The sequence below is a fragment of the Pinus tabuliformis genome, chromosome 2_2 (genome assembly GCF_031772625.1).
Source record: "Pinus tabuliformis cultivar Carrire ecotype Pingquan chromosome 2_2, CPIR1, whole genome shotgun sequence".
In the NCBI taxonomy this organism is placed as follows: domain Eukaryota; kingdom Viridiplantae; phylum Streptophyta; class Pinopsida; order Pinales; family Pinaceae; genus Pinus; species Pinus tabuliformis.
Genome location: NC_142300.1, coordinates 712,324,366 through 712,345,423, shown reverse-complemented (window position 1 = coordinate 712,345,423; position 21,058 = coordinate 712,324,366).

Here is a 21,058-nt window from a genome sequence, read left to right as displayed (position 1 = left end):
TTCTACCGATCCAAAAATTCTAAAGTGAGATAAATTTACTTTCTTACCATTCCATGCTTCTTGAGGTACTGCATCTTGGAGACTAGTTGTTGGAGATTTGTTGAGAACATATAATGTTGTCGAAACTACTTCAACACAATAGTCAATAGATAACTTCTTCTCATGCAGCATACATGTGGCCATGATTGTCTAGTTTTTCCTTTCTGCTACTCCATTCTATTGTGGAATATATCTTGTTGTGTTCTACATGATGATTCCTTTCTGTTGAAAACAAGCTTTGTAGTCATTGGAGTTGTACTCTCCTCCTCTATCTGAACTGGGGACTTTTAAAAGCTTTCCATTTTTCTTTTCTGCTTCTTCTTTGAATTATTTGAATCTTGAGAATGTATCTGATTTATTTTTGAGAAAATAAACCCATATCTTCCTGCTATAGTCATCAATGATGGTAAGAAAATAAAGAATACCACCAATGGATTGTGTCTGCATTGCGTGACATATATCTGTATGGGATAGATCTAAAGACTCTTTTACTCTAGAGGAAGATGTGGGATGGTTATCTCTTTTATGCCTAGATAGAATATAAATTTCACAATCACAATCTTTTTCATTCATAACAAGGAGACCCATGACCATAGAATGTTTGTGAAGCATAATTATACTCTTTAGGGGAATATGCCCATACCTAGAATTCCATAGCTGAGACTCATCTATACTTGACACATTGTGGGCAAAAAACTGCAAGAGATTTCGACTTCTAAGAGGCAATGGAAACATCCAATTCTTGGTTTTTTCAACCTTTGCTATTAGTCTTCTATTTGGAGGTTTATCATAGATATAACATGTGTTCCCTTGGAATATTACATCATAACCATGTTCCATCAATTTACCTACACTATTTGTAAGAATAGGGACAATACATTTCCCTTCAGATTTAATATGGGAATGGTCTCCAAGAGTAATTTTAGATGTTATGAAAGCATCAACGCAAGAAAGTAGATTTTTGTTACCTTTCGTATGATTGTTGTAGCCATTATCCAACAGCCGAAGGTCCTCGTTGTGACTGTCTTCAAGAAGATGGCAAGAAAGAAACATTGTCTCAAAGGATTATCCTTCATTGTTGGAGAGATAAACACTATCTTTTTGTTGATATGACTGTGTCTTTCTAAATTCATGTTTGTAATGCCCAAATTTCTTGCAATAATAGCATTGAACATTATATTTTCTTCATGTTATGCTTCTCCGTGTTTGATTTTGTGAAGGTCTTCATTTCTTTGTCCCATGATGATGTTTTGTTCTACCTCTTCTTTGGCCTCTGCCTCACTTGTTGCCGCATCTATATCCTTTGCCTCTACCTCTACCAAGAGAGAGTTGTGCTTTGAAAGCATGTTCCATGAAATATTTTGCTAAGTTAAGTCATGTTTTGTGTGCCAGAAGTGATCCAGTAAATTGTTCTACTAAGAACATTGTAAAATATTTGGTTTCTAGAATCACTGCTTCAAACTATGTCATATTTCTTGGGCAAGATACGAAGGAATTCTTCAAAAATCTTCTGATATGTAATGGTTTCACCAATGAGTTTGATCTAATTGACCACTATCATGACTCTAGTCATGAACTGGTTCACATTCTCCGTGTCAATCATCTTCAGGGTTTTGAGTTGAGCTATCAATGTCTGCAATTTAAAAATCTTCATTGTATCATTACCTTGATACTCAACTTTCAAAATATCTCAAGCTTATTTTTTTATTGATGCGCTAATTATCTTGTCGAATATAGAGTCATCGATTGAGTTTTGTATCAAACATTTTGCTTCGTTCTCTTTCTTTCTTAGTTCTACATTGGAATTCCTCTTATTATTGTTCATGGCTACTAATTGTTCTTAGGTTGGATCTAAATAACCATTTTTCAAAGTATCCAACAATCCTAGGCTTGCAAAAAAGTCTTCATTCTTAAAGAACAAAAATCGTAATTTTTACCAAAAAAATCAAGATTTATGGTAAAGTGCTAGAAATAACCATATTTTTTAATGTGAATGTGTGAACCTTTTTATAATCTTCTTTCCAAGATTTAAATAAAGGAATCCCCTTAAAAAATGCAATGCGCTTTTCTTTTGAAGAAAAACTTTAATAAAAAACCTTCTATGTTTTAACCTTTTTTTCATTAAGGAAAAAATTTCCCTTTTAAAAACAAACACCTTTTAAGCTAGGATTAAAGCAATCCTTCAAAAAAAAAAAGAGGCCTCATTAACATGAACCTTTTATTGTCAAGAGAGACACATTAAAACCGAGAAGTCATTCAAATAAGGAACACCCTTAATCGTGAACCTTTAAAAAAAATATCATGCACCTTTGAAAAATTGTTGAGGCTCCTTTCGATTGTGGCTTTGACCGTGGTTACGTAACATGAACCTTTATCGTGAAGAGAGACATTAAAAATGAGAATTCACTAAAATAAGGAACACCCTTAATAGTGAACCTTCAAAAAAAACATCATACACCTTGGAAAATATTTTGAGGTTTCTTTCGATTATGTCTTTGACATTCGTTACGTTGTTGTTTAGCGGGTAAAAAAATGACCAATGGTACCTTTATAAAATCGCTCTTTTCTTCAAAAATTTGTCCTGGTCCCTTGTCACGAGCACTTCGTGACAGAGGTTGTATGCGCAGTTTTGGGCACTTCGTTTTTAATGAGGTGTGAAAAGTGATGTACTTTTCTTTCTTTACACGAGTAAAATTCAACTTCTTGTTGCACTCTTTTTATCAAGCTCTTAGGCTTCTTGCCCACCACTTCTGATGACACACTACACTCTCTAGAGTGGTATTTGACTGAGTGCTTTGATATCATGACAAAATATGAAGAGGTGAAAAATGAAAATAGAGCTAACAATTTTTTTTATTATTGAAAACAGTGAAATAGATTACATAGGAAGCATCGATAATAAATGATTGAATTAAATTCGAGAGAATCAAAAATCACTATGACACCTAACAAATAATAAAATAAATAGCATGACACCTAACATACAATGAGATTAATATCTCAACATAATACAATACAAACTTAAAATCCTCTTATCATAAGAAAAAAAAGGGAAAAAAAATGAAAGTTCAGTGAGATTAACATCTCAACATAATACAATACAAACTTAAAATCTTCTTATGATAAGAAAAAAGGAAAAAAATGAAAGTGAAAATCGAATTTAGGTAACTTATCTTCATTTTTGTTTTCACTGTTCTTATTGACATCATCTCATTTTTGTTTTCGCTGTGTTCGTTAAATCAACTACAATAGAAATTGTTTCAAGTATTTTACCACACACACGTTAACCGAGAAGAGTGATGTGTATGATTTTTAGAGTGGTTTTGGTGGAGATCATATGCGGTAGACAACCAATAGATCCAAAACTAAGTGGAGGGGAGATAAACATCATTGCTTAGGTAAGAAATTTGTTAATAAGTTCTACACCAACACCATTGACATTGGAATATTTAGTATGTGTAGAGCATCTTTACGCATCTTCTACTGATCAACGATAGTCAATAATTATGTAGGTGACACCTTATGTGGATGTGGATTTGACTGAAAATCCTTCGAAAAAATGCAGAAATGATAGACAACAAGTTAGGTGAAAATTGCGACATGAAGACCATCATTCCTGTTTCCAGATTATCCATGAAATGTGTTGAAACTGAGCCGTACTCTAGGCCCAATTAGAAGGAGGTATTAATAGAGCTCAACAAAGAGACCAATGATATGGAATGTGGGAATATGCATGGCCAACGGGTCTCATTTTTTTATTCAAGTAGAGACACATGGATGGAGTGGGGCGACAATAGTTCCAACGTCTTGGAAATATAAGCCTGTTAAATGTGTCGTCTGATTGGACCAATGGCGTGGGGACACAATAGTTCCAACCTCTTGGGAAGATAAGCATGTTGATGTGTCGTATGATTGCACCTTTGGTTTGCTCGCCATGTCTATTTTAAATTGTGTTACTTAGGTTAATGATGGCACTTCTATACATTTAATACATTTTTTAGACTTGTATATTTATATGGCTGTTTTACTTATATAACTTTTTATCTAAAAGGTTAAGTTGATAATTTCATTTCAATGGAAAATATATCATATATACTATAACATGATAATAATAAATAGAAAAAATCAATTTGTTGTAGTAGATAAATACACAAATAAGCTAAAAAAATAATCATATGAATTATATCAAGGAATTACATTTTCTGAAATTTAGATTGCTTCAGTTGTTTGATAATATAAATATAAATAGATAGAAAAAAATTACGTAAAGAATTTATATAGGATTTTGGTTGGCTACTGGTAGCCATTCCATAATTTTAATTTTTTTAGAGTTTTGTAAATGCATATTGAGACTTTTTCCTAAAATGAATTTCCTACATTCTTTTAATGCTTTCTATATGCATGTACATAGTTAACATGAATAAAAAACACATGCTAATAAGCCCCCTAAATTGTCACTACTAACAATATTAATACTAGCTATTCGATAATGCATATATGGCCTTACCATCATGACATAATTTATTCCTATGTTTCAGATATACTTATAACACCTAAATTCTTTTTATGAAAGTAAAATACATCTTTGTGAATATGTTAGACAAATAGTGTTTTTATTTAAAAGATTTCAAGTAGATTTCTCCATTGTTTACAGGATCTCTAATAAGCTGCAAACACATATCAATATGTTTTCTTTTCTGATGAAAGACATGGTCCTTTGATAGAGCTACTACTTAATTTCTTTCACGATATACTAGTGTTGGTCCTTGTTCTTGTTGTAGATAACCTAATACACTACGTGACATAATGCCTTAACAAGCTATTGTTGGTATTGCTATACTCAACTTTAGTTCATGAAATGGTCACAATGAAATTATTTTGGATGCCCATTAAATCACACCTAAATCAAGATGGAAAACATATATTAAAGTAATATTATTGTAAACCATATTATCTGCAAAATCACTATCAATATAGCCAACCAAAAAATCATTATGAGTGTTTAAGTATAATGTATCAACTCTTGTTTCAACGATATATTCAAAAATTCTTTTTCCAATTTGAAAAAGTGAGTCATTTGGATATTTCATGATCTTGGAAATAAAACTAATAGCATATAGAATGTCTAGTCTAGTGGTAGTGAGATTCATGAGGCTACCAACCAACCTTTTCAATTTAATTTATGTTGAATCCCATTTTTTATTTACTAAGATTTGTTCTTCTTGCAATTGGAGTTGTTTCTAGTTTGGAATTCATCATCGTAAATCTCTTTGTCACATCAATGGCATCCTTTTCTTGAAACAAAAAAATAGTTGAATCTAATTAAGTAACTTGAATACCAAGGAAATATCTCATTACCAAAAATCATTTATTTCAAATTATTGATTCATGGTTGATTTAAATTTTTCCACTAATATATTTTCTATCAAGATCATATTATTAACATAAAAGCAAACTACTAAAATTTGACCTTATTCATTCAACTTTGTACAAAATATAGGCTCACTAATACTTGTTCTAACTATGTTGCTAATGAGATATGAATCAATCCTAACATACCAACCCTTATGAACTTGCTTATATCCATAGATAGGTTTATTCAACCTATACACCTTATCATCATGTCCTTTATTACATATCCTAGTTGCTAATCTACATATTCTTATCACACAAAATAAGCTCACCTAACCCAAATTGATAGGATTTCCAAAATACCATATTTTAGAATGTATTTCCTATGTTAGGATCCACTTTCACGTCATTATTCAATGAAAATAGGTTAGGGAAGCACTTTTCCTAAGTTATTCTCATCATTTTTACCCATATTTGATGAAAACACTTTTCTATTTTCTTAATTAAAATAACTCATTTCCAATAAATAAAGTCATAAAACCTTTTTTTTTATGACTTTTTCCTCCCACATTTAACCAAAAAATTAAAATAATGATAAAAAAACAAAGTGGGTTAGAATTTGATTTGTTCAAATAATCACATTTTGTTATTTATACCATATCAACCCTACCCATTATTTTTCTATAAATACGATATATTTTTAGGCTTCACCTTTTACCTTTTTCTCATACATTCTGAGTTGTCAACTTTTTCTTTATCTTTCAAAGAAATATAGTGATTCAACCATTACACTTACTTCAAACTGTTAGCTAGAGAGAAGGGGCCACCATAGCAAATATCTAGGATTCACAAAGGACTCTCCCTTTGGGGACATAAAGGGGAATCATATAATCTCTAGAGAAAACTCTTAGGTGATATAATAAAGCGTTTATTTTGGGAAATTGGACTTAATTTCTATTATTTATTATTCCTTTTATCTTATTAGAATTTTCCTTCCATATCTAGGAATATAGGAAGTAAATTAATAGATCTGGTTACAGGGTTTCTTAATCCATTTTTTTGTTTATGCTTTAATTACAACAACTCGAGTAGTGAAATTTTTTCTTACATTTGTTGCATAAAACCACCAAGACATATACTTATTCTTCTACAATATCATTGAAGAATGTCAATTTTACATCCATTTGATAAAATTTCTACCTATTTTGAGATGTTACACTTAAGAAAAATATAATTGTATCTAACCTTGAAACTAGTGAAAACTTCTCACCATAATCCACTCCAAACTGTTACGTAAATCCTTTTGGTAGCAATTTTTTCTTTTAATTCTCTACTCCTCCTTTTTCATTAAGCTTGGATATGGAAACCAATTCTAAATCAATAAAATATCTCCTAGCAACTCTACTAGATCCCATCTATAATTTTTCTCCATGGAATCCATCTCATTATCTATTTTTTGTGACCTAATTTTAATCTTTTATTTCTGCTTCAAAACATGTGCATTGAGAAGTAAAGTATGCAAAATTTGAATACACATTCAGTTCCTCGTAAATTTATCTTAAACTTCTATTCTTTCTAGATCTTAAGTTGGCAATTGTAGGGTGAAATTCAATACTTAAGAATTAGGAGTAGACTAGACTGCTAGAGCATATGACTAACCTTAAACAAAATTTCTTGGAGTTATTATTGTAGTACCTCTGATTGATGGTTAGGTTTGCCAGCCTCACATTCTTCCTTGTAGAATTCATTCCTTTAGTTCATCATTTGCTTAAGGTACTGCTACTACCATAAGTATAGTCTTGTCGATGCCTCCATCAAATTCTTTATCTTATTTAAATTCAACATCCATGTTAATTATTACATTTTTTTGCGATTGATTTGTATAATATGTATCCCTTAGATTCATCAACATACCCAAGGAAGTTTCTTTTTTTACTTCTATCATCTACCTTCCTCCTCAACTCTTTTGGCACATCAACATATTCCACAGAACCAAAGACTACAAAATGTGTGAGACTGTAGCTCATACATTTTTCATGCATCCCATGGTAATTTTCTCATCACACTTGCAGTGGGATATATTTTCAAAACATAAATAGAGATATACTATTTCTCGTCACAAACCATTTGATATATGCTTTTACTTCAACATGTTTCTGGCCATATTCATAATGGTTATGTTCTTCTTTTCAAATAAACCTTTTTTTGGAGGTATCTACCGTGTTGTGAACTATCTTTAATGACATGATAGTTGTAGCAAATCATACTCGCCCTTTATTTTTGTGATCTTAAGGAATGAATTTGATGACCACTTTTCTTTTGTACCATTGCTTTGAATTCTTTGAAATTGTAAGAAGTTTTGGATTTCCTTGCAAGGAAGTACACTTAATTTTTCTATTGTAATGATCTATTAATATTATGAAGTAGTAAATTCCTCTTAGTGAGTAATTCTATGATGGAACACATATATTTGTATGACCCAGTTCCAATGGTTCCTTTTCTCTATAAAATACTCTCTTAGGAAAACTATCCATGTGTTTCTTTGTAAGAATTCAACTATCACATGAATTGGATGGCTACTAAATGGGAGGAAAATGTTTGACCATATTCTTTTTTTATAATAGTTTTATACCACCAAAGTGTATATGAACAAATATTAAGTTCCACAATGAAAAAAAAAAATTGAAACAAGTTACTTTCTGAGAAAATGAATTGTCTTGTCTATAAAAATTCATGGTAAGACAATAAGGGGATTCATCCTATAATTTTTCATCCTCACTCTAGTAATTAACATCTTACTGGGAGATTTCTCATATGTAAAATAGTCACCCCCCTTAAATATTACATTATACAGATTTCGAGTAACTTGACAACATTAAGAATATTATGTTTGGTAAGGATGTTGACCATTCATTTTTTCATATGTTTTAAAACATTTTTTGATCCCAAATTGAATTTAGTCCTTATTGAATCATCCAAAATTGTAAGTAAGCTTATATTTCTTGTCACATGATTATTATATCCACTATCTATAATCCAAATATCATTAGAAGTCTCTTGTGGAACAATACAAGTAAGGAACATTAGGTCTTTAGAGTTGTTAGAACTGTTAGAATGCTTTGAATCCTATTTGCTAAGGTAAATTATGTTCTTCCTATGTTCACGTGTATAATAACTAAACTTATTATAGTAAAAGAATTTAACTTTGGATATATCATACCTCTAATTTGTTTGTGAGCTTATGATTTTTCTCCCCTTTAAGCTATGATGGTTTTGATCTAATATCCTTTGTAAGCATCCATTCATTTGTTGCTTCTATTTCTTCTACTCTTGCCTCTTGATTTTCATCTTTATATACCTCTTTAGATAGAATCATCTCATATGAATGAATTTTTTAAATAATCATCATTCTATTTTATTATGAATGAATGGGATAACAAGAATCCCAACAATTTGCTCAATATTCATCCTTAACTTATTGGAAATTCTCATGTAACAGTCCCACATTTTTACCACTATTTTTCTATGTGTGATAATAGTTGTGAAATCCAATGTGGAAGCTACAACTCGCTAGGACAAACCTTATCAAAAAATTAGGTATTAAATTATTGTCTTTAAAATAATAAAAAAATGGATTTTTTTTCCTAAAGGACAAGATCCATCGATCCAAGCCTGAGGGAGAGTGGAGAAGTGGAGGATAAAACACCTCACCCTTGAATATGGAGGAAGTGTCACAACTGATTGTATATCCACTGAACATAATGAAAATGATGCCACGAGACAGCAGAGAAGTATAGGATAGGACCCTCACCCTTGAATATGGAGGAGGTTGCACTATTGATCAAACCATCACCAAACAGATATTAGGAGACATTATTGGGCCAAGAGGGAGTGCCCATAGTTTTTTTTATTCTAATGCGATGGAAGAAGGAGGTGGGAACTCTCTTAGGTACACGAAGAGATGTGAGGAGGTCAGCAGAAAGAAGAAGGTGAAAAGAAATAACATAGAGGAGAGACACAAAGGGCATCTACTAAAACGAGAACATGAGTGGAGAGAGAGAATCCACTAAAAAATGGGCACAAAGAACATGGAGCAATGTTAGAGTTGTGACTGAGCCCTATGCTTTAAAATTCGGGTGTTATTGCATGTATTGATGTGTTTGAGTCCACCTAACTATGTGTGTCAAAACCTTATTAGTTAATGGGTGGCTTGGTCGATTACGAAATCATTGAGGTTCTAGTTGTATAGGTATTAACCACCACAGTAGAGAAATACGAGTCATGGTCGTGCTTTCTAGAGAGTTTTGAACCACCTGGGTAATGGAATATAGACCCCTTTGGTTCTTGTTATGAAAATACAATTTAGAGATCACTTGGACAATGGATTCAACCTCTTGCATTCAGAAATACCCCATCTTGACCATGGGTGCAGCCCTATGATTGAACTTAGGGGAGTAACTAAGTCACTATGGTGCTTATTGCTAGAGGGTAGTTGAAAAACCACATGGATAGTGAACTCGAACTATTAAGTGTCTACCAAGATTTTGATATGAATTCCCTGAGCAACCATTCCCTCACAATATGGATCCAGTTCACAGGTGGTCATCTACAAGAGAGTTATAATGTAGTTGCCCTATGGTTGGGTGGAGAGTGGAAGTCCCTCCTATAGTTTTCAACCATATTTACATACTCAAATATGTCAAATGCACTAATACGATAAGTTATAAATTGTATTTTTTCATGAACTACATGTGTGTGCAATGAACTCTTCTACAATCATGAATGCTAATGAATTCCTGAATGGTAAAGATTATCATTATGCCCATGATTTACATGATATCATGAATTTAACAAATGGAAATATGCCTTGTATGCTTATATTTGTATTATATTAACTTGACTATCCTATGCATTACCATGATATAAGAAATATTGTTTGTGTGTTCTCTTATAGGCGAGACTGTGTTATCCAACATCATATATATGGATGCTTTACAAAAAGGTAGTTCATATCTTAAAATAGTTTAAATAACTTGTATAGGAGGCCTGTAGAACTAGATGAATTGGTGTATTACTCTGTGTACAACATAAACCACTCTCGTACTATAAACCATCGAACATAAATGCCTTCCAGAGTCCGTCATGGGCTATCGCCTCATCTTATTATATTCCTCGATCATTATGCCACCAAACCACAAAAGGAGTTAAGAGAAGAAACTTTGTGGGGAAGGACTAAAAATGATGGTATGATGGACAAATGCATGAGGAGAATATATGTGGACTTGAAGGTGAAACCATTTTTTGATGAAACTTTTCCACTCGCCATTAGATACCTAGGATAGTTGTGTGAATATTTGTGTATAGAGGTTGAGGTCATTGGGCCAATATCATCCATTGGCCATTGACTATGAAATGGAGGAGTGAGTTTGGATTCAAACTGGCATGATGACAATGGGGTTAACCCTACCAAGCTCATGGGTCTTTGGGCTGCTAGTTTTTCCAAAGGAACTAAGTGGAGAGAGGACCTCAACATCGACAATAGAGATTGATTGAGAGAACCCACCATGGTTGATTTTTAATAATCACAAGTGAGGGGGCATGGTTGGAATTAGTTCCAACACATCTCTCTATGGTCAATGGCTAAGATTAATTCGGGGGGGCCTTCCAAAAATTCAAAATCACCATTAGAGGGGTTTGCACTCCTAGTTTTCTTGTTCAAGGCTTCGATAAAACTTAAGATACATGTGAGAAAAGGAAGAGAGTGGGACCAGGTCAAAACCCTAATTACTGGAACTATGTCATTGGATCATTGGACCTTAGGAAAAATCAAAAGAGACAACATGTGGAGAGATTGGATGTCGACAACTCAATATTAGTCCTTAGCCATTGGCATAAAGTGTTTATATATGAGGAGACATAGGAAAGCCTAATGTTAAGACCTCGAGATGTTGTGGGTCAATGGGGTCTACCTCAAGCACACAATATAATTTGGTCAAGAATCAATTTGGGTCTCAAAGCTTAGACCTAAGCATACTCTTATCCATTTTGGAGCAAAGGGAGGTGAGAAAACCCACTATCGAGAATTTTTTACTTCGTTATCCTTGAACTCGGTTAGATCCAATAGAGAATTGATTGATCTGGCCATGTTTCCAACCATGGAACCATACCCATTAGGATATTTCCCATCACCACACCTTGTAACTTGTCAACTTGCAACTATGACCACCTTAAGTAGTGGGCGCTTTAGCATGACGTGGAGCCAGACCTCTATAACATCAGTGCCATTGGACCCGAAGATCATGATGTGAAACGACCATGCGATCTTGGTAGAGGATACATGGCTTCCACATGGGCACTGTGATAACATGAATCCATCTAATAGGCCAAAACTTCTAACACACATTACTTGTGATTTTGGACTTAGATTGAGATAAATTTTATATTGTCAGAAAGCTCTCAATGAGTTGTTCAAAATGATGTTATTAGAATTAAATTATGTACACTTTCAAAAATGATATTTTTCGTAACCCCATATTCACAACAAAACTTGGAGATTGAGTTAAATAAGTAACACCTTCCTTAGCCGAAGAACCTTTAAGGAGGTAGAAGGGAGGTGGCTATATAATTGTATTAGAGTGAAGGTTGAACATTGGACCTCAAGATGCTCACACACAAATGATAGAATTTAATAGGATAGATAAATTATTGTATATTCTAGTTTTTAGTTTGTATTTGTTGTTGGTATTAGCATTCATAGAATATTGATATGTTCTTTACTCTAGCATGAATAATTGACATGAGTTTTTATTTTTTGAACAACTTTAGATCAACATACTTAGTGTTGATAGATCATTGCAGAAACCTTTTAGGCCTATCTAAGTCATGATACCTATATTACAAAATATATTTAATAAAAGTTAAAAGGTAAATGTATGGGTGATTTTTTGGACCGGGTACAACTACTCCAACAATATCTACTATGTATAAATGTGCATGAAGTCGGAATAAAAATAAAGTTGGATTTCGTTCTATGTTTGTTGTGTTTATTATATATTTTTTTATTTTGTTCTCTTGATGTAGTCCATTCTTTATGCATCTGAAGGCTCTATCTTCAACACTAGTTTTGTTGTTGTTGGTATTGAGTTCAAGACCATAGCAATATTAAATGAAGATGGTGCAAACCTGTAAAAAGAAAAAGAAAAGAAGATTAATCTTCAAGTAAAGATCTATTAGAGAAGATGCTTCCCAAGAGTTGGTTTTCTATTGCATGAAAACAAGAAGGCTCTATTGAAGATTTAAACCTCAAAAAATGTTCATGAAAGTTCATAAATGTTGCTCAAAGAATTTGCACATGAAAAAAGTCCATGCTCATGGCTCAAATATGAAGGAAAATGTAAGACCAAGGACCCACAACTTCATTTTTAATCGGTTGCCAATAATAATAAATATTGTGTAAAAGGGAAAGAAAATCTATTTAATTGACTACTAGGTTGAAGGGAGATCCAAGTCAAATTGAATCGGTCGACAAGAGAAAGCTTTCATGCACCTTGGATGTAGAGATGGTCAACAAGTTGACCTGTTCAATTATTTGAAATAATTCTATATTGACATATGTAGATTTGATGTGCACTCATGAAGCTCAATGCGTTGATCAAATAAGAGATAAAGATCATAAAAGACATGTATAATAATTTAAAATATCATGGAATCTAGTAAACAAAAATATGAAAATGTTGCTCCTCGAATGTGTAGATTTTTACAACTGTCAAGGTGTTGTAATGAAAGTGATATTTTCTTGCTATTCAATGTTAGTCATTGAGCCAATTTTTAGAATATCCAAAATTAAATGGATCAATCGAGTAAAAAACATTTTCATGTGCAAAATCTGCTCAGTGAAGATGGCTAATTGTCTAGTGCAATACTGTAAAGTCATCAATTGCACATAGAAGATGACTACTCTAAAAAAAAAGATAAAAATATAATCAAGAATATGTTTTCTTTGTAATGAATATTTCTACCATGGATGAAAGATTGATTAAATGGATTTTAAGAGTACTTATGCTTATACTTACTCGATATGTGAAAATGAAGTGGATGAAAGTGGTAGAATTGTCAACGGTAGTTGACCAAAAGGGTTTGTGAATGTCAACACGTTTTCTGGTGCATTAACTCACTAAAGGGAACATTCTAAGGGCAAGATAGCAAAGTGTTTTTCAGATCTTTGAGAAAGAGGTGTGAAAGGGTTTCACTCGAGGTGAGAGAGAAGTTAAGGGTTCTCACACCCGGATAATGAATGAGGAATGAATGGGTAATCAAAATCAAAGGGAAATTAAACCTAGATATTCAAGAAATAAATGTAAATCAAAGAGAAATTAAGAATTCTTTAATTTAGACATCAGCAGAAAACATTTAAATGCATAACTGTTAAGACAGAGTGTAATTAAACAAGTTCTGAAGTATTATTCCAGTTATAACATTTAGATTGAGAAACACATTAAAGATTATGAATAACTTGAGAAAAATAACAATAACACATGAAAATACTTGTCTAAAATTCGCTCAACACATGAATCCTTGCAAATATCTTATATTTATTTATCAATCCAGCTTGCTGGCTCAGCAAATGATACAATAACCTTCTCGGTTTTCTGATCTAAAATTTTATAGTAATGTCTAATAAAATCCCCCCTACATACTTCGAATTTTGAAGTATTTATACAAAGGAGTTTCAAAATATCTAAAACTATATTCAGAACTAATTTAGGAAAAAATAAATATCTTCATGCAAGAAGATAGAGACAACTATTGAACTGTTTCATGTTGTTCCTTTTATTTTGGTTCTGTTGGCTTTGATCTTTCGCCCTTAAATCTGCTTTGTTGTTCAATCTTTCATGTTGGATGCTTCATTTACTTTAGCCTTTAATCTAATATACTTTGACTCTACTGATCTGTCATCATCCTTTTACCATGTTGTTTTTCTTTTATTGTACATTAACATTTTTACTACATATTTCTATAGTAAATCAGTTAATTTCTCCCATGTTTCAGCATTATGTAATTGGATTTTTAGCATCTTTCTATATGTTTCATCTACCTTTGTGTATTTGTCAAAAGTAGGTTTATTGATAAACAAGTGTTTTACCTCATGCTGGAGGTAAAACAAGTTTTCAAATGTTTGGGAGCACAATTTTCCTATTGGCAATGCCTTCATTGATGATGTATTTACCTGATATTTTTATACATCTCTGATTTTCTTGTTGCAATCCTCCTGTGTCGTCAGCTTATCATTTATCACTAAGGGATTGGGTAATCCTTTTTCTATCAAAATCTAGAACTTAGCCGTAAATATGTCAATGACTAGCTGCATATTCTGACACTTATCCTCCAAGTTTTGCATCAAGTTCCTCTTAGAGAGACCTTTTTGACCTCCAAAATTGTCTCTGTTATATCCTATATTTCCAATTCTTGAAGCTCATACTTATTCTTCGTGTTAAGGAATTAAATAATTCTGGTAGCCTCTTCTAGCATTTGTCCTAATTCTACTTTTACTTTCTGGATGGCCTCTGTAGCCAATTTTATCAAATCTATTTGCTCAAAAATCACTTGAATAGATGGCCAAATATCATTGACAGAGTCAACGATATTGGCCCATAGTTGTTCCTTAGCCTACCCAAGGGGTTCTTTCAGTGTTAAGTCCTTTTCCAAGGCTTTCAATATTTCACTCATCCTGGTAGCCTTTTGCACTTCTTCTTTGTGCATGATTTTGGCAAGCTTGTAATCAGTTTCCAAGCTTGTCACTTTATCTTTGAGCTTATTCATCTCTGTGGTTTGTATGGACATTTCTTCCATAGCTTTAACCAATTTTCTTGCTTCTTCACCTGATGTACGTGTTGCTGATGTAGATGTTGTAGAAGCTGGTAGTGATGTGGCCATTGGAGCTATGGGAGCCAATGAGGCTGCCAATGTGGAAGGAATAGTCGTGGTAACTACTGGGATGAAATTTACCGAGGTATCACCAAGATCAGCTTGTTTAATTGGATTAATTTGTCCAAATCCTTTTCTATCTCCCTCAATTGATCATTGAGTTTAAGGACTAAGTCCATCAACTCTTGATGATTTGTTTGGCTTTCCAAGAATTACTATGTCTAGGGGTGCTGTAGTTGAGGAATCTTCAACTATTTCTTGAGGGCTGCAATGTCATCATTCTTCTTTTTGATTAATTGTTCAGTAGACTTGATGTCTTTGGGATCATGTCCCAATTAAATTACCTAGTCTTCCAAATACTTGATTATGGTGTCTTTGGCCTATGAGGAGGCCTTTTCCAGCTGATACTAGGCTGAAATGTTATTCAGTGAATTTTGCAACTGATGTGAAGCCATGGCCTTTCCTGTAAGGGTGGAGCAAATCATTTCTCCAACCTGCTTGTGAAATTCAATCTGGTCAATGGGATTAATATCCCTTGCCAATACTTCAAATTCTATCTTCTTGAAATCTATTGATGTTTTCAGTTATTGTATAGTTTCCTTTATGAAGGACATTTACATCTTTCATTCCATGATGTCAAAGGCTGACACCAACCTACTTTGATTAGGCGGTGTAATCTTAAAATATTGTGCATAGGATTCCGCCTTCAGTTTCTCATTTCACATTTTAATCTCCTTGAACCTGTCCTTAATGTCCCTATCTCTATCAGCAGGCTTATTGAATGAGAAGACTTCTACACTGAGCTGTCTTTCTAAAATTTGAGTTTTTGATGTAGATGGCTCTTGTGTTTCTCCAGATGGAGCTTTTCCTTTGCTCATGTCTAACTCAACATCATTTATTTATACTGAGCCTTCTGTGTCTTCCTGTTTTGAAACAGGATTGAGCCTAGGCCTTTTGCTCTGGCTAGCTTCATACTGTACATTGGAAGTGTCCATACCTGAGCTGGAGCCTTCCTCTCTGTTCCTTTTGGGATTCTTTTCCTCATTCTGAGGAGTCTGCAAAACAAGAGTGCTACTCATGGTTCCTTCTTTCTCTGGTACCTACAGGAATGAGCTTTCATCAAGTGGTTTCTCTAAAGAAAACAAGGTATTTTCAACATCTACCTTTGTACTATCCATGTCTATGAGAGTGTTTTCCAACCACTCAGATTCGTTGGCATACCTCTCTATTTCTGGTATAGGGTGATGAATGTAAGGTCCCAATTTAAACTTTTTCCTTAGTTCGGTTATAAACCCTTGAGGGTCATACCTCCACATGAACTTGTTCTTAAACTTCATTTGTTGCAGAATTTGATCTGCTTATTCTCCTGCCTCTCTAGTATTGCAAATGAAAGGGCCTAACTGGTTCTTGATCTTGAACAAAGTCCTTCTCTTGGATGAGATAAAGTTGATATCATTAGAGTTCATTATCTGCCTATAATATTCTAGAGAAAATAACCTCATGGGGAAGTATTTGTACAGTTTGTATGGGGCAAGCTGGCAACCATAGATTCTTATTTTGGTGTGATTTTGGTAAAGGTACCAATCTCCCACCTTACTTTGTTTGGATAATTGGAGCACTCTTTTGATTTCTTGGCTTATTCTAGGTGGAGGGATTCTTGTCAACATGGTCATGATTAGATGGACAAAAGAGTCAATGAAGTCTGTGTAGGTGTATGATGATGAATACCTGTGGAATAGTGGTGTCCAAAATATAACGGACATGGGTTGGCCTTTAGTATCTAGCTTCTGGATGGTGAAGGGAAATATGTATGATTGATAATACAAAAACATGTGATAAAGTACATATGAGTACTTGAATATTCTCTCATTGTGCATTCTGGTAAATTGTTCATGCATCCTTTTAGCTATGAACTAGGCATAATTGTACAAAGTAGCAGGAGGCTTTCTTGGGGTGAAAATGGACATGAAGGCGAGGATGAACTCGTCAATGTATTCATCTATGGTATAGCCCATAATACATGATATCATGGTTACAATTTGGTTTCCCCTTTCAGAGAAAATGGCATAAACATATGGAGGGGCATCTGTAGGAATGTGCTTCTCCTCTACAATGAAAGTTTGGAATATTTGGGCCAGTCTAGATGAACTCAATTAGGTGTACTAGTCTAACAAATCCCCAATGGAGAGTGGGGTCAGGTTTGGACCTAGTTGAACTTGCAACATTTCATTGATTGACTCAGCTGTAATAGTAAACAAGACTTTTTGGTCTAGGGACATTATAGCTCTCTCACAAGGAATGTAACAAGCATGACACAGATAAACAATCTCAGGAAAGACATGTACTTGTGGAAACTAGCATTTGGGAAAATTGGACTCCCAAAGGCCAATGTCGTCATTATGGTTTAGATATCTGTCCTTACTCCAACAATGAATTTTGAGCAGGAGTGTATAGGCACTTGTGTCTTTCATTTCAAAATCCTTGTCCACCAGGGGAAGGTGGTGAAGGTCCAAATGGGGGGTTGTCACTGATCTAACATCCATGGCGACAAGGCAGCCATAATTAAAATCTTGTGGATTTTAATTTGACTTAAACAATTTTATATCAGAGGTTTGAAGGTAATTTGGAAGCTTTCATAAGGGTTTGGGTATTTTAGTCAGGCACACACTTTAATTTTAAAGTAATTTCAATTAATTTTACTTAATTAAAACACTTTAAAGACTGAACATTTTCAAATTGAAAGGGTGTCTGGTAATTTCTCTTCGATTACCTAGAATTTGGGTGAATTAACTTCAAATTGGTGTTCTTTGCAACTACAAAAGTTTGAATGGGCTATGGTATGGACAAAGAGCTTGATTGGGGTCTCTGAAACTTCTTCAGGAATGAAATTGAGGTCAACTAGCGATTTTAGCGTTTGAAGGTGTCACAATGGTTTGTAGAGGTTTTACAAATAAATTGATCTAAAAAGGCCGAATAGTTATTCTCAGCCTTTTCATTGAACAACGGTTATTTTTTGGCAGGTGAATTATGAATGCATAGTGGGCGGTTTTTCGGGTTGGGTAGGGAGGCGATTTTTCAAGCCATCTCACCGCTTTATTGAGGAGGCGGTGTTTTGGCGAGGTCACCTGATCTACCTTAACGCTTGACTCGTAGCATATGGGGGCCCAAGAAATACCACTTTATCGGGCAGGTAAAGTTCGAATATCGGGTGAACCCGATATGGCTGTGAATTGTTCTGTGTTGACGATCGTACGACAGTCGGGTGACAGATTAGCACGGATGAAATGGCGATAGGTTTTGGGGGGGCCCGGGGCTTTAATTAATGGTGGTTTGTGATTATTTTGGATTTAAATAGAGGATTAAATGATCAGAAGAGGTTAATGGAGGTATTATCTTAACTTTACGTAGAATTGGTGAGTTAAGAGGGTTTTGTTGGGGGGATAGGGTAGAAATATAGTCTATAGTTAAACTAAGGGTAGGGGTAATATATACAGGCATTTATTTATATACAAGGAAAAAGGGTATATCGAGAGCTATATTATTAAGTTAGAATTTAATATGATCTAGAACAAGTGGAATGAAAATAATACAAAGTATAATGTAATATTTGTGCTTTTCCTTTACATACACTTATACTTAGGAAAAAATCATTTTCTGGGTATTTTGAGTGAAATGGAATTTAACATGGGGTTTTTTACTTTTCATAGGAAAATGGATTTTCACCTTAGGAAAAGGGGTTTTATTAGGGTAATGAAGGGAAATTACTTTTATGAAGGGAATTCTAACACTTGATGTCCATAAGTCATTAAGCCGAGGGTTCGGTCCCACCAAAATTCAGAGAAATGCTCTTAGCCTTTATGACTTGAAGGATTTTTTAGTACTAGAACATACTTGTGGATGGGGAAATTAATAAGTATAGGGATGAAATGAATGAAGGGGAGTCAATTAAATCAACTTGTAAACCTCTGTATTTGCTTTCTTAATTTCTTATGCACATTGAAGCATATGATTAAGAATGATAATTGTGCTTTTGTCCAATCAACATTATACTTCAGCAATCTCACTTCTACTTACCCATTACTTACCCTAACATTTTATTTTTCTTCACATATTTGAGTGCATTTAGGCTAGCAAACTCGTTTCTTTCCTTTTCTTTTATAAAACAAACTATCTACTTCTAACCTTATATCTTCCAAGGGCTCAGATTAAGCTGATGAGCACCTTTTATTTTCTCTAACTATCTAATGATCTACCGAGATTAAGCTGTTTGGTCAGATTTTATTCCCTAACTATAAACATAAAATTAAAACCATGAAATAGTCAAGATTAAGCAGTTTGACTACCATGGGTTGTGGCATGTATAACAAGCTACACACAACCATTATTTGCAGAAGAATTAAAATAGTAGTGGCATTTTGACTTGCACACTTTCATGATCTGTTTTTGTGTTTGGGGTTCATATATTCTCATTTTTTATCTTTTCTTATTCTTTTTTTCCTTTGATATTTCTTCTAGGACACACCCTCTTTACATTGTTTAATTTTTTATGGAAAACATTTGCAGAAAGCAAAAATATGTACAATATTACAAGGCCTAAACTTAGCCAATTCAAAATTATGAATCCTATCACTATAGACTCTAACAGACTCAAAGGCCAAGTGATATGAGAGAACCCCAACATGAACCTGTGGTGGAAATTAGCAAGACCCAAAGAGATTTGGAACTTTGTTAGAGTGGTTGGGGCTTGCCAAACCCGAATGAATTGAATCTTGACTGGGTTCACATGCACACCCTACTCATCAATGATGTACCCCAGATAAACCTTGGTCATGCCAAAAGTGCATTTCTCCAAATTGCCACACAACATGTGTTATCGCAGGGTTTGAAGGACTTGTCGAATATGATCAAGGTTCTCTTCCCAACTCTGCTTGAAGATCAAGTTGTCATCTAAATACGCCACCACAAATGCGTTGGTCAAGGGTTGCAATATGTCATCCATCAATCTCATGAAGGTTGCGGGGGCATTCCTCAACTCGAAAGGAATTACCAACCATTCAAAAAGGCCCTCCTTGGATTTGAAGGCACTCTTCCACGCATCGAAGGGAACGCTAGACACCTAGTGATATCCAAACTTCAAGTCAATCTTGTTGAAATATTTGCCCCCCTTGAGCTTGTCCAAAAATTCATCAATCCATGTGATTTTGTACCTATCCCAGATAGTGATCTTGTTCAGTGCCTAATAGTCAATATAGAGTCTCCAGGACCCATCATTCTTCTGTACCAATACAGTCGAGCTGTCACAGGGTGATGAGCTTGGCTTCATGTGAACTTCCTGCAACAACTCTTCAATTTTCCTCTTGATCTCATCATTCTCCAGAACAGAGTTTCAATAGATTTTTCCATTGGGTAGCAGCACACCCAAGGTTAGACCGATGGAGTGCTTGACCTAACAGTGCATAGGTACCACTATAGGTGAGGTGAAAATGTCCCTATACTCCTCCACAACCTTGTCCATCTATTACTGCTATGTGGTGGAGTTCTGTCTCGAAGTCATGTCCACAACGTTCTTCTAGCCCTGAGGGCATATCATAAGGAAATAAAATTTCATGGTCTGGGAAATAATCTTACTGCATTTCTTTGCAACGATAAAAGAGATGGCAGTAGTCGGTGCTAGCTGTGGTATCCTGTACAACTTATTTCCCAAAGTAATAATCACAGAGTGTGGTCTAGACTCATATACAAC